The sequence below is a fragment of the Cricetulus griseus genome, chromosome 8, assembly GCF_003668045.3.
Source record: "Cricetulus griseus strain 17A/GY chromosome 8, alternate assembly CriGri-PICRH-1.0, whole genome shotgun sequence".
Taxonomy (NCBI): Eukaryota; Metazoa; Chordata; class Mammalia; order Rodentia; family Cricetidae; genus Cricetulus; species Cricetulus griseus.
The window spans coordinates 48,969,843-48,983,080 of NC_048601.1; the positions used below are offsets into that span (position 1 = coordinate 48,969,843).

The 13,238-nt window shown below is 43.0% G+C and overlaps 1 pseudogene; it reads left to right on the forward strand.

Moving 5' to 3' along the window:
• The first annotated feature begins 354 nt into the window (after positions 1 to 354).
• LOC113834053 lies at positions 355 to 2,421 on the forward strand (annotated as a pseudogene).
• Positions 2,422 to 13,238: the final 10,817 nt, after the last annotated feature.

The window sequence follows — 13,238 nt, forward strand, 5'->3', positions numbered from 1 at the left end:
CAACTGTGAATATAAAAGGGAGCCCAAAGCAGACAAAGAGCAAGACATGGAACAGAACGTGGAGTTAGCGTTCCCGGAACCACGGAGCTCCAAATGGGAATCAGGGAAGGGAACAGATGCTGGGGAGTCAGCCAGCAATGTGCACTACACACTCAACTTTCCCACAGTGAATGATAGCAAGAAAAGAAAAGAAAGTATGCAGAGTATGATTCTGAAAGCAAGAACATTCACACATCAATAACACACACACACACACACACACACACACACACACACACACACACACACACACACACACACACACGGCACACAGGGTGAAGAGAGAATACTTGCATCTCCAATACCTTTGTAGCCATGACAAAGTCAACAAGCACAGAGATGAGAATGGAGGCTTAAATGCTTTAATCAGGCTAACCGTTGTTTTTCTCAAGTGAGGGTCACCCTGAGGAGTTCAGACAGCTCAGGAATATGTGTCCTGAGCTCCACCTGTCCAGTATTTCAAGAAACAGTCAGACTTGGCAGTTAACTGTGTCTACAATTCTTACATAAAATATGTTAAACATCTGTCCCTGATCATCTTAAACATCCTTGCCTTTATTGCATCTAAGACTGGCTCGTCAGTATTGAATTTAACAAGTGGGAGGGTTTTTCCATCCAATCTTAAGATTATTATTTTGTTCTGAGAGTGTCACGATACTGCAAAAGATGTGTTAAGGTTCTGCTGGGTCTTGGTAGCATGACCATTCTTTCAGGACTAAAAGGAAAATTTATAATTATTCCATGTCCTCATAGACAGGTATCATCAATTTGAGACCCACGTGAGATGGATTTGGCCCAATTCCTATTAAATATATGTCTACCCTTGCTTGCAGCTTATGGCTTGGAGATAATTCTTTTTTTGTCAACCGTGAAACTTATCTTCCTTAAAAGAATGAACTTCTGTCAGTATGAGTTCACTGGCTTATGGGACTTCCCTGTAGGAAGGCTCTTTCTACGAAGAGTGGAAAATACTGTCTATTGGATTCCATGTATCAGATACTAGATTGGGTTGTCAATTGTCAACCCGTCATAGTTGTGTAACCCCAGATAATGTACTTAGTGTCTTTGAGCCTCAATTTCCCATCTGTAATATAGAGCATCACAGGGTCATTATAAAAACTAAATGAAGCCCTCCCTTGATATGATAATGAGATTGATGACTAACTTATATGCCATCCTAGAGCCTTCATCCAGCAGCTGATGGAAGTAGAAGCAGACACCACAGCTAACACTGAACTGAACTGGAATCCAGTTGCAGAGAAGGAGGAGTGATGAACAAAGGGATCAAGACCAGGCTGGTGAAACCCACAGAAACAGCTGACCTGAACAAGGGGGAGCTCTTGGTCCCCAGACTGATAGCTGGGAAACCAGCATGGGACTGATCCAGACCCCATGAATGTGGATGTTAGTGAGGAGGCCTCAGAAATCTATGGGGCCTCTTGTAGTAGATCAGTACTTATCCCTAGCATAGGAATGGCCTTTGGGAGCCCATTCCACATAGAGAGATACTCCCTCAGCGTAGGCCCTATCCCAAAGGCTATGACAGACTCCAAAGACCCCCCCCATGGAAGGCCTCACCCTCACTGGGGAGCAGAAAGGGTAAGGGATAGGTAGGGTGTTAGTGGGGGGCAGGGGAGGAGATGGGATAGGGAACTGGGATTGACATGTAAAACAATCTTGTTTCTAATTTAAATTTTTAAAAAATGGGAAAAAAAGAGAACTCAATGAAGATATTCTCTGAGAGTCTCAGAGGCTTCCTTTTCAACAGTGATTGAATAGAACCAGTGCTTGAACCCTATGATCCCAGCAAGCCTCTCAAAGCCCTCTGTCACCTTGTAGCCCTGCCTTTGCTGTGGTGGCCATGTCCCCCTCACAGATGTGTCCACCAGGACTCAGCAGCCGCCATCAACAGCCAGATCAATCGGAAGCTCTGAGCCTCTTATGTCTATCTGCCCATGTTTTACCTACTACTTCTTCCTTGAAGAACTTTGCCAAATACCTTCTCCTCCAATCTCATGAGCAGAGGGAACACACTGAGAAACTGATGAAGTTGAGGCTCACTAGGTAGCTAATCTTCCCACAGAGCATCAAGAATGCGGACCATGATGACTGGGAGAGTGGGCTGAAGATAAGGGAGTGTGTGCTGCACTTGAAAAAAATGTGTGCATCAGTCATGACCAGAACTGTACAGACTGCTCACTGACAAAAATGACCCCACTGATGTGACTTCACTGAGATTCATTACCCAAACTAGCAGGGGAAATCCATCATCAAAGAACTGGGTGACCAGTAGCCAACTTGCACAAGATAGGGGCCCCTGAGTCTGGCATGGAATATCTCTTTGACAGTCACACCCTGGGACACAGTGATAAGGAGAGCTAAGCTGACTTCCCCAGAGCCATGGAGTGACATCACTGATGACATGCATGCATGTCAGAGCTGCCTTGACCTTTTCTGATTCACACCAAACATCTGCTTTAGTTCTGTAATTTGTACCATTCATTCAAACAGAAAAAAAATTTTTTTAAATGTTAAGGGAGTTTATAAGTACTCATGCAGGCATATCATAAGAACTAAACCTGTTAATTATCTAATTGAATAACTGTCACAGCAAAGTTCTAGGAGAATACCATTGTGTTCTCCGTATTGTAATTCAGGGGAGAATAAATGATGACAGTAATGATTATGAATAATACCAATAACTGGCTAGCAAATTACACATATTACTACTAACACTGACCAAGGACCTACAGATGGATTTTTTTAATGCATCTTTTTAAACCAAGCACAGTGGCTCATACCTATAATTCCAGCACTCAAGAGGCTGAGGCAGGAAGAGTGTCACAAATTCAAGGCCAGTCTGGGCTGCATGAGTTCCAGACCAACTTGGACTACAGAGTGAGGCCTTGTCTCAAAATTAATTGATTATTACATATGTTAATGCCATCTCAAGGACATGTATAATACATGTTTTTATAAGTCACACCTTTTTTCCCAAATACTGTGCTTTTTCTCTCATTTTACTTTTGGCTCAGAAGTTAAAGCTATTAGTGGGCTGTAAAAGTATTTCCTAGCACCGAAGCCTATCTTAGGAAGTGGTTTGGCAGTGGGAAGATACACAGTGCCCTCACAGGGACTGAATGTAGGCAGGCCCTGTATACTGAAGCCAATGTTTTCTTCCTTAAGTGCCAAGGTTCAAAGCTTAGAATACTAATACAGGTGGCTAGAACCAAGTTTCTTGCAAATCTATGATGTTGTAGTGAATCTCCTGGGCTGGTGTTTGCAAAGAGATCCAGATTTCTAGGTCTGACTGAGTGGATTCAGAGATTTGGGGCTAAATTCTTACAAGTGTACCATACCCGTATGTGAAGTATAGCTTCATGGACCTCTCCTCTGTCTTCTGACTGCCAGGCCTTTGTGCAGCCACATTCCTTTGTTGCATACATAATTTCATCTGGGCCTCCAAGGCTTACCCATAACTAAATTAATAATTGATAACCTCAGCAAGGTAGAATTTACAAATAAGTGGTTGGTGTGTTTTACCATTGTGTGTTCGTGTCCTGTTCCAACCATAAACTATGTCAAAGACTCTAAAGTAAAGATTGACATCTGCCATAATATCAGGCACATATCAGCCGGGTGTTGGTGGCACATGCCTTTAATCCCAGCACTCGGGAGGCAGAGGCAGGAGGATCTCTGTGAGTTCGAGGCCAGCCTGGTCTCCAGAGCGAGTGCCAGGATAGGCTCCAAAGCTCACAGAGAAACCCTGTCTGGAAAAAAAACAAAAAAAAAAACAAAAAAAAATCTGGCACATGTGCAGCTGTTGTCGTTTTAGCTCTCCTCTTTCCCACATTTTCTCTACACTAGCCTACTGGAACCCTAAAGTGGGACCATAGCATTCCTCACTCTGGATAATATCCTCAATTCCACTTTCTAAATTACTGGTTTTCTCTTCATCTATATATCACCTGTTATTTAATCTACCCAGAGCGTCTTAAAGTTTTGTGATATTTTTTTCATTGTTAGAGAACTTATTTGCACATTTATGTAAGCCTGCAGAATTTTTTCTCCTAACTTATTTCTGGTCCTCGTTTCTAATATGGTGGATCATTAAAATCCTATCTACTCATGAAAAGCTATTTACTTTTTGCATAATTTACATAGTATTTCTGTTTTATGGATAGGATTTCTGTTATAAGAATGTCCTGTTCTTGGGACTTGGTAAAGTCAGAAATGAGAGAGTTTTAAAGTATGATGGTAGATCTATAAGTGAAAGACCTGACAGTCTGGGAAGGCTTGGGGGAAGGTTTCTGGCCCAGAGCCTAAGGCCAGACACTGGACATCACCAACCAAAGAGAGACAGAAAAATTAAAAAAAAAAATGTGGAACTCTGCTCACTTAGCAAAAGGAGCACAGCTGCTGTCTGTGGAAGGCCTCTGCAAAGTCCTTTGTTCTACACATGTGCACAGCAGCCCCTTCCTCCAAAAGCCAATGACTTATAAGAAGAAATTTTAAGAAAGCGAGAAATACATAATATGCTGGCATTACAACTAGCAATTCTACATTAGATGGAAGAATGTGAAGCACAGTACAGAAATAACTGTTAAAAAAGATCTAGCTCCCAGCCTGGACTGCAGCTTTCTGCCTGTGTGGCTTTGGGAGAGTTGCTTAGCTCTTAGAGTCTAGCAGTTTTTTCCTCTGTAACATCACTATTCTATTAGTCCCCCACTCCATCCCTGTCCTAGTCAAGATAAGCTATCTTATGCCTCCAAAAATAACCTCAGAAAACTGGTGACTTGACACACTAAGTGCTTGACTTCCTGCCACTATTTCATGGACACCAGTGTACTAGCTGCTTTTCCTGCTGCCGTGATAAAATAACCTGACAAAAGCGACTTCCTTTGGCTCTCAGTTCAAGGGTAAAGTGGCTGGTCACGTTGCATCCACAGTCAGGAAGCAGAGAGGGATGAGTGCTCACACTCAGCTCATTTTCTTCCTTTGACTCAGTCTGGGACCCCAGGCCGTGGAATGGTGCCTCCCACAATTAAGATGGGTCCTCCCACCTCCATTAACTTAATTTAAATAATTCTACCCATGTATGCCCCAAAGCATCCAGGTTCAAAATGCTAACATGTCAGCCTTGTGAAAGGTGATCAATTTTCCGTTTACAGGGATTCTAAATATTTTCTCTGGGTCTGTGTTGTCACGGGCAGCTGGCATTCGCTGGGAACCATCCTGTGCCATTTCTTGTTTAATCATCCAAACAAGTGCTATGACAACTACTGCCATCCCCATTCTCCAGACAAGACAAACGGGGCCCAGAGTGAAGCTGGGCTTCTACAAGGTCTTTGTGAGCTCAGAGCCTGAGCTGCCGCTGTGTCTTCTCAGCATGCCCTGGCGGTGGGTGGAGGTCACTGGGACAAGCATGGCATTAGAATTTCAGTTCTCACTTTGCTGTTTCTACAGGTGGCACATACATCCAAGTCCGTTGTCCCCAATCAAAACTTCAATCTCTTCTATTTATAAAATGCAGATCTTGTCCCATGATCTTACAAACCACCAATCACCCTTTTAGAAATCTGGGACTTAAACCAAAGCTACATGTCTCTGAGCAACATAATTTGTAGAAATTTTGTCATCATAGTGACTACATATGAAAAGACTTAATGACCAAAACTATAGTGGGATCATAGAAATGCAGTTGGTGGTGGCATCCAGTTGGTCTCCCAAGAAACTTCTGTCCACTTGCGGAGTGAGAATGGATATATTAAGTAGCCTTTATAATTCATGCCTGCTAACTCTGAGCTTGCCCAGCCAAGGACCCTATTTCTCCTAGAAGAACAATGGGAGTGCACAGCTTCTTTAATTTGCATAGGATGTTCAGTGTATCTTTTGCTTTCTTCATGTAAAAGAAGCCTTGGCTGGCAAGGACACCCAGTCGATAAAGAAGGCATTGTTCAGATGCTTAAAATAGGCTCACCAAGAAGAACCCTAGTGATATTTTTAAGAGCATATCATTGGATTAAACAGGTAATTAGCTGTGATAATGGAAATATAAACAGGGCCTAATGAGCAGAGTTCATCATTACTATCTCTTAACGCAAACAGCAAACAGTGGATAGTTAGCTATCACACCCATACGTGTAATCTCTTAGTAGTTGATTTTGGCCCAACTGTCTCTGTGGTAGTCAGAAAATAGTTGAGGGCTGTTACATTGATGCAGTCTTTGTACTTGTGCCATTTCCAGCATGCCAAAGACAACACAAGAGTAAGCTGGGAGAGGGAGGGTTCTGTGTTATTCAGAGACAGTTTTACCTGACATCTGTGATCCATAAGTCCCCATAATCTCATAGGAGCAGCCCTTCATCCTGTGCCAGAGACCAGAGGCTCAGTTCTTCATTCACCTGCAGTCTGGCTCATGACTGTCAGTCTGCCTTGTCTGCTCACAATGGCTGCTAACGGCTGCTGCATTGCCACGGCCTGTCACAGTATCCATATAATTCTTTACCTTTTCCTTCTTGACTTCACTAGGACTCCCTGTTAACCATGCCTTCCATGAAATCCCTCCCTGTTCTCAGATGCCCTTCGCTTGGATTCCCTTCTACCTCCATTTTATGGCTTCTTCTTATCATCTGGATTGTTCCAGTGCTTTCCTGATTTGTCTCTTTGAACCCATGTTCCCACTCCATCTCCCCAGTTCATCCTGTTCCAATTCATCCAAACGTGGATTTGTCCCATTGTTTTGTTCTTTCTCTGAGATTGTTTTTGCAAACACATTTGGAATGTGAGACAATTAAAGTAGATTGTAATTCCAGGGTGGGTTGGTAACTACAAAGCTGAGGTGATAGAGATGGCGGGTACTGCCATTGATCCTTCTCCGAGGCTTATGTGAAGGCCACAGTGAATCACAAATGGCTCTCCTAGAATTTTCCAGGAACAAGGATTCTGACACCTGAGTATGGTGTGACATTCTGACACCAGAATGCTCCCCAGGCCTTAATAAGTCTGCTATCTCATTTGGGTTAAAGACGGTACATGGAAAAGCACAGGCAGGCAGAACCAGTAATTCCCTGGTTTGAGAATACTAGAAAAGTCTGTGGAGAATCTTTGCATTTCCTCAGCAGCCTGCCATGGTTATTATTTTATTAGAAAATCCTTATGGAGATTTGTGTCTCTTGTACATGAGAGAGAAACAGCCCAGGCTTGTGAGTCGCTCCCTGCTAATTAAACAGACTCCTTCCAAACCCCTTCTCCAACCCATGATCCATCTTAGCTCTTCCAGTCCCAGCTCCCAGCTTTTTTTTAATGAGTCTGTGGATCCTTTATAATTCCATACATGTAATGGTTTATCCTGATCATATCAACCCCTACTCCCTCTCCCATGCCCTCCTGATGCCACCAACACATTCCTCTAGCATTTTCATGTATCCATATATATATGTATATATATATATATATATAATATATATATATATATATATATATTATATATGAGTTCATTTAGTATTACCTGCATGCACATAGGTGTAAAAGGCTTTCCTGGACCACCAGCCCCCAAATTGTGACCCAGATACTTACTATTAGTCATGAATGCTCGGCCTTACATTATGTTGATCTCTCTAGCTCTTATAACTTAATTTAACCTGTTTCTCTTCATCTATGTTTTGCCTCAGGATTTTTACCTTTTGTTCTGTATGTCCTATTTTCCTGCTTCCTCTGTGTCTGGCTGGCCCCAGGCATCCCCTTCTCTTTCTCCCTCTTTCTCTCCTCAAGCCTAGATTCTTTCTCCTGCTTATTCTCTCTGCCTGCCAGGCCTGCCTATACCTCTACTGCCTAGCTATTGACAATTCAGCTTTTCTTTAGACCCATCGGGTGCCTTAGTCAGGCAAAGCAACACATCTGTACATAGTTAAAGTAATATTCCTCAACATAAACAAATGTAACACATCTTTACATAATTAAAGTAATATTCCACAACACATGAGTATAGGCCATCAACTGAAGCATAGGAAACATACAGTTGACCATACACCCTCGAAGAAAAATGGTTCTCCCTCCTTCAGCAGTCATCAACTATAGTATCTCCTCAGCTAAAGGTGGGGCCCTCTACCAACCTTCATTCCTGTGTCTCTGCAAATAGGATCAGCTATAAAATAACACATTATCTACCCTTAGGGACATACTCCCTAGAGATTACACAGATCAGTCTCCTATCACATGCAAAACCCTAATGGCATAGCCATCATAGCTTCATGGGATATCTGGAGATAGAATTCTTTCTTTCTTTCTTCCTTTCTTTCTTTTTCTTTTTCTTTCTTTTTTTGGGGGGGTTTGAGACAGGGTTTCTCTGTGTAGCTTTGGAGCCTATCCTAGCACTTGCTCTGGAGACCAGGCTGGCCTCAAATTCACAGAGATCTGCCTGCCTCTGCCCCCCCCCCCAGTGCTGGGATTAAAGGCGTGTGCCAACAATGCCCGGATCGAGATAGAATTCTTTGGGTTGGTCTTCGTCAAATGAAGAAGTCATTGCCAAAGAAAGGAAATTCACCTGTTGAAAAAACAAGGGCTGGAGATTGGCTCTGTTGGTTGAATGGTGACCTGGCACACATGAGGCCCTCATTTCCATCCCCAGCATCACATAGCAGGGCCTATAGTCCAAGCACTGGGAGATGGAGTTGGGAGGATAGAAAGTTCAAGGTTGTCTTCAGCTACAAGTTCAAAGCCAGGTTGGGATAAATGAGACTCTGTCAAGTAAGAAAGGAAAGAATGAAGAAAGAAGGGAAGGAAGAATGGAGGGAAGGAAGAAAGGAGGCATTAAGAAGGGAGGGAAGGAGGGAGAGAGGAAAGAAGAAAGGCTTATCTCTGGCATCCAAATGGTCTTCTGTTAAAGAAGTGGACTGCATGGTGAAAGCCTTTAGGTGGCAGATCCTATTGAACACTACCTCAATTCCTTGGTAGACACTGATTTATTGATTTTTCTCTCAGTGTGGCATTAAGATAAAAGAGCTACCAGGCTGGAAGAGGGAGGTTACTACCAAGAAAAGCAGAGCTTCTGGGCCAGGAAGAAATGAGACATCAAATATTTAGTCATTTCAAGGGGGGAAAGAAGGGAGGGGGCTGTAGTCCTGGCGTGCTCAGTGACCCTGGAGTCAGGTCCCTGGCCCTCTGAAGTGAAGGCAGTTAGGGTATCATGAGGGTGAAATGAATGTGTTTCTAAAGGCCAAACAACTCGCTTTGGTGGTGCAAGACATTAGGCGATATGTCCATGACTAGCTATAAACATTCAGTTGAACAAAAAACCCAGCTTCAAGCGGTCAAGCTGATATCTCTGTTAGCCCAGTTGATGACTACATACTCATGTCAAGCGTCCGGGAGGCAGGAAGCTTTGGGCATCTCTGGATCCTGGAAGATGCCCTAGAAGAATTCATGGTAGAAATAGTCACAATGGAGAGGGCAGAGGAGCCCCAAACCAACAACAAGAAAGTGGTGTGATGAGCAAGCGAGTCTGGGGACATGGGCAGAAGCACTCCCCAGAGCTTTTGATGCTGACAACAGCTTCACAAGTCATTGGATATTTTTTACACAGGTGTAGGAGACAAACCTTTTGTTGGTCTTAAATTTTTAGTTTCTCAAGTTCTTCTTTGATGCTTTACAAACTAGGGCAGGGTAAGCATAATAACTGGAATTGATTTAGCTCATCAGTTAAGCAAATTGAAATGGAAGAAGAAAAACAACCCGTTGCCTGGGCGTATATTAAGTGATACACAAAACAATCTCATGCGTTATTGGCAACTTTCTTTGGTCCTGATTGTTTTTGCCTTGAATTAAACAAATCTAAATGTTTGCCCAATTCTCTTGAAAATGTGGTGTCCACATGAATAAAGTCAGTAAAAGCTTTCTTCTTTGTAAGTGGTGGCAATCTGCTAATGAGATATTTACGGTGTCGGCATCATCATTCCAGATTCGTCACGGTCCATTTCAGACCCACCTGGACTTTGCATCATAGAACCATTGGAATGTGTAAATATTTCTCACCAGCATGACCAAAGCCCATATTGCATCCAAACCATATAAATCTTTTTCTTTATGAGAAGGTCATATATATTTATCGTCAGATGTCTTTGATTTCTTCTTACACATCCTGTCAAGCTGTGGGGTTCACTTGACATGCATTAGGCATCATTATAATGAAAGATAAGGTTTGCGTATTTGTTGGGGAGGCATATATGTTTACATGTGAGTACAGAGGCCAGGGGTGACTTCCTCAATTACTTGTCTACCTTAGATTTTTAGGTAATCTCTCATTGAACCTGGAACTCACAGATTGGCTAGACTGGCTGGCCCCCAGCCCCTCTGGCATCTGCCTCCTCAAAACTGAGTTTATAGGCACATCATCGCAAACAGCTTTTACATGAGTGCTAGAGCCGAACCTGGATGCTCATACTTTTACAGCAAGCACTATGCTGACTGAGCCATCCCCCAGCCCTAAATCTAGTTTTTAATTTTTTTACTTATCTGTTTTTGAAGTACTAAGAGTTGAGGCTAGCACTTCAGACATAGTAATGAGGCACTCCACCACCACGCTATAACACCAGTACTTCAAAAAACAAACAAAACAAAATCCTTTATTTTGAGACAAGTGGCATAAGTTGCTAGAGCAGGGCAGGCCTTGAGTTTGTCATCTTCCTGCCTCAGACTCGAAAGAACCTGGGGTAAGGAGTGCTGCTCTCCCTCTGGCTGCTCTGCGCCTGCGCGTCTGTGGAAGCTCGGCCCAGGGTTCCTTACCCCCTGCTCCTGATCTCTGCAGTTGGGGGTCAGCATCATTAGCAGGGGTATATCCCTTTGCTAAGAGCCTCATCTTCCATGGGTGCCTTGAAGGATGTGATGAAGGGAGCCTGCTTGGGACCCTCTATGGCTAGGCATTGGCATAGAAGCTAGAAGTTCAGATCCCGTGCCACACAGCAGAACAAAGGCTATGGTCAGCTCACACCCCAGAGCTCAAAGGTCCTCCTCTGCATCCATATGCCTGCCTCCCTCTCTCATTTTCTCCTGAAAATACTAACTCCCACAGGAAGACTTTTGTACAAAGTCCCCACCACAGGTTTTGATGATCCTCCCTGAGACATCCGTCAGCCCTCATCTATTGGTCTGTTCAGTCATGGCTAAGTCAGGCTCCATTCTCAGCCATGGACCATCTTCAGGTCCAATAGTTGTTCCCCACCTGAGACACCTATCTTCCTTGGGCTATGTGGGAATTCTCTTCAGATAAGGCTGTAAAGGAGTGATTACCTTAGGCAGCCATATGGTTTTTTTTTTTCTTTTGGCATCTGGTTGCCATGCCTTCTAGTACAGGAGGCACAGGTACCCATACCTCATGATAACAGAACCATATCTAGAGACAGTCTCAGTCATCTCTCCACATCTTGACCTGCAACTCAAGATCCTCCCGCCTCAGGCTCCTTTGTGGTGGGATTAAAGGTGTGCTCTATCACATTTGACTGTTAATTTTTCTTTAAGCCATCATTGTGTTAATCCACTTATGCTGCCCCAGCAACACACCACAAACTAGAAAGCTCAGGAGGGAGAGGGAGAGAGAGAGAGAGAGAGAGAGAGAACAATGTAACTCACACAGTTCTGGAGGCTGGAAGGTTATAACAAAGGCACTGACAAATATGGTATCTGATATATCACATTCTATCTTTATACAGGAAGCATCCTCAAATCTGGGAGTTGTTCCTACCTGGGACATTATACTGCCATGGGCTATGTGGGAATTCTCTTTAGGCAAGGTGAATGGATGAGGCTGTGAAGGTCCAGTTATCTTGGACAGTTTATAGGGGTAGGCACTTTTGTGGATGGCCAAGCGGGCAATTACCCTGGTGTCTTTTATAAGAGTTTAATCTACCTTTATAAGACTGTATTGCCCATCTCCAAATGCCATTTTACATGGGTTAGGTCTTAACATTTGTATGAGGGTGTCTTAGATACTTCTCTGTTGCTCTGACAAAATACCTTGGCAAAAAGAAATTTAAGAGAGGTTTATTTTGGCTCACAGTCCTAGGATCCAGTCCATCATGGTGGGGGAGACATGGTGGCATGAACATGGGGCAGATGACCACACTGCATTCAGTCAGAAAGAGAAGATCAGTGGATTTGTGTTTCCAGCTAGATGCTTCCATTTAATCCAATCCAGGACACAAACCCAGGAATGCCTTACTAATCCTCAGAGGCATTACTAGACACTATAATATAAACATATAATATAAAACTTATAAATAGACACAATAATATAATATATAGAATAAATATATAATATAAAATAAATATAAATCCTCACAGATGAACCTGGAGGCATGTCTCCTAGGTGATTCCAGATCTTTTTTTTTACTAAGACTTTGAAATCCAGTGTGTTCTGCACACTCACAACACATGATCTGGCCACTTTTCAGGTTTGGGGCAAGTCTGTAGCATGAATCTGTGGTGATATATTGTTTATGATCTAATAAAGCTTGCTTGGAGATCAGAATTCAAAGCTAACCACAGCATAGAGTCCAGGCAGTTGTGGCACATACTTTTAATCCCAGAACTCGGGAAACAAAGGCAGATGGATCTCTGTGAATACAAGGCCATCCAGGGCTACATGAGAGTGAATCAGTCTAAAGGAGAAACAGAGCTCATGTCTTTAATCCCAGCACTAGAGAGGTATATAAGACAGGAGCAGGGTCTCAGAGCTGGCATTAAGCATTCAGTCTTAGGCAATTAGTCTCCAGCCACGTTGAGGACAGGATCTCCCCAGTCTTGGTAGAAGTAAGAGCTCTCTGGTGGCTTGGCTGCTTTGCTTCTCTGATCTTCAGCTTGAACCCCAATATCTGTCTCTGGGTTTATATTATTTGTGCTACATGAATCTTCTGTCTTGTACTTCATTGTCCAGTTTGGAGAACTCAAAATTCAGAAGTCCCCACACCACACATACATTTAATTTTCTTTTCATCTAGTCATCTCTTCTTTAAGTCATAATGGGCAGCTTCACAAATAAGGAACACAATTAAAGATTAAAAGGAAATGATAAAGAAGAACACCAGAACAAGGGTTAATAGCGCTATGGTAGTTTGAAAGAAAATGACCCCCACAGACTCATAGAGAGTAGCTCTATTAGGAGTTGTGGATTTCTTAGAGTAGGTGTGGTTTTGTAGGAGGAAGTG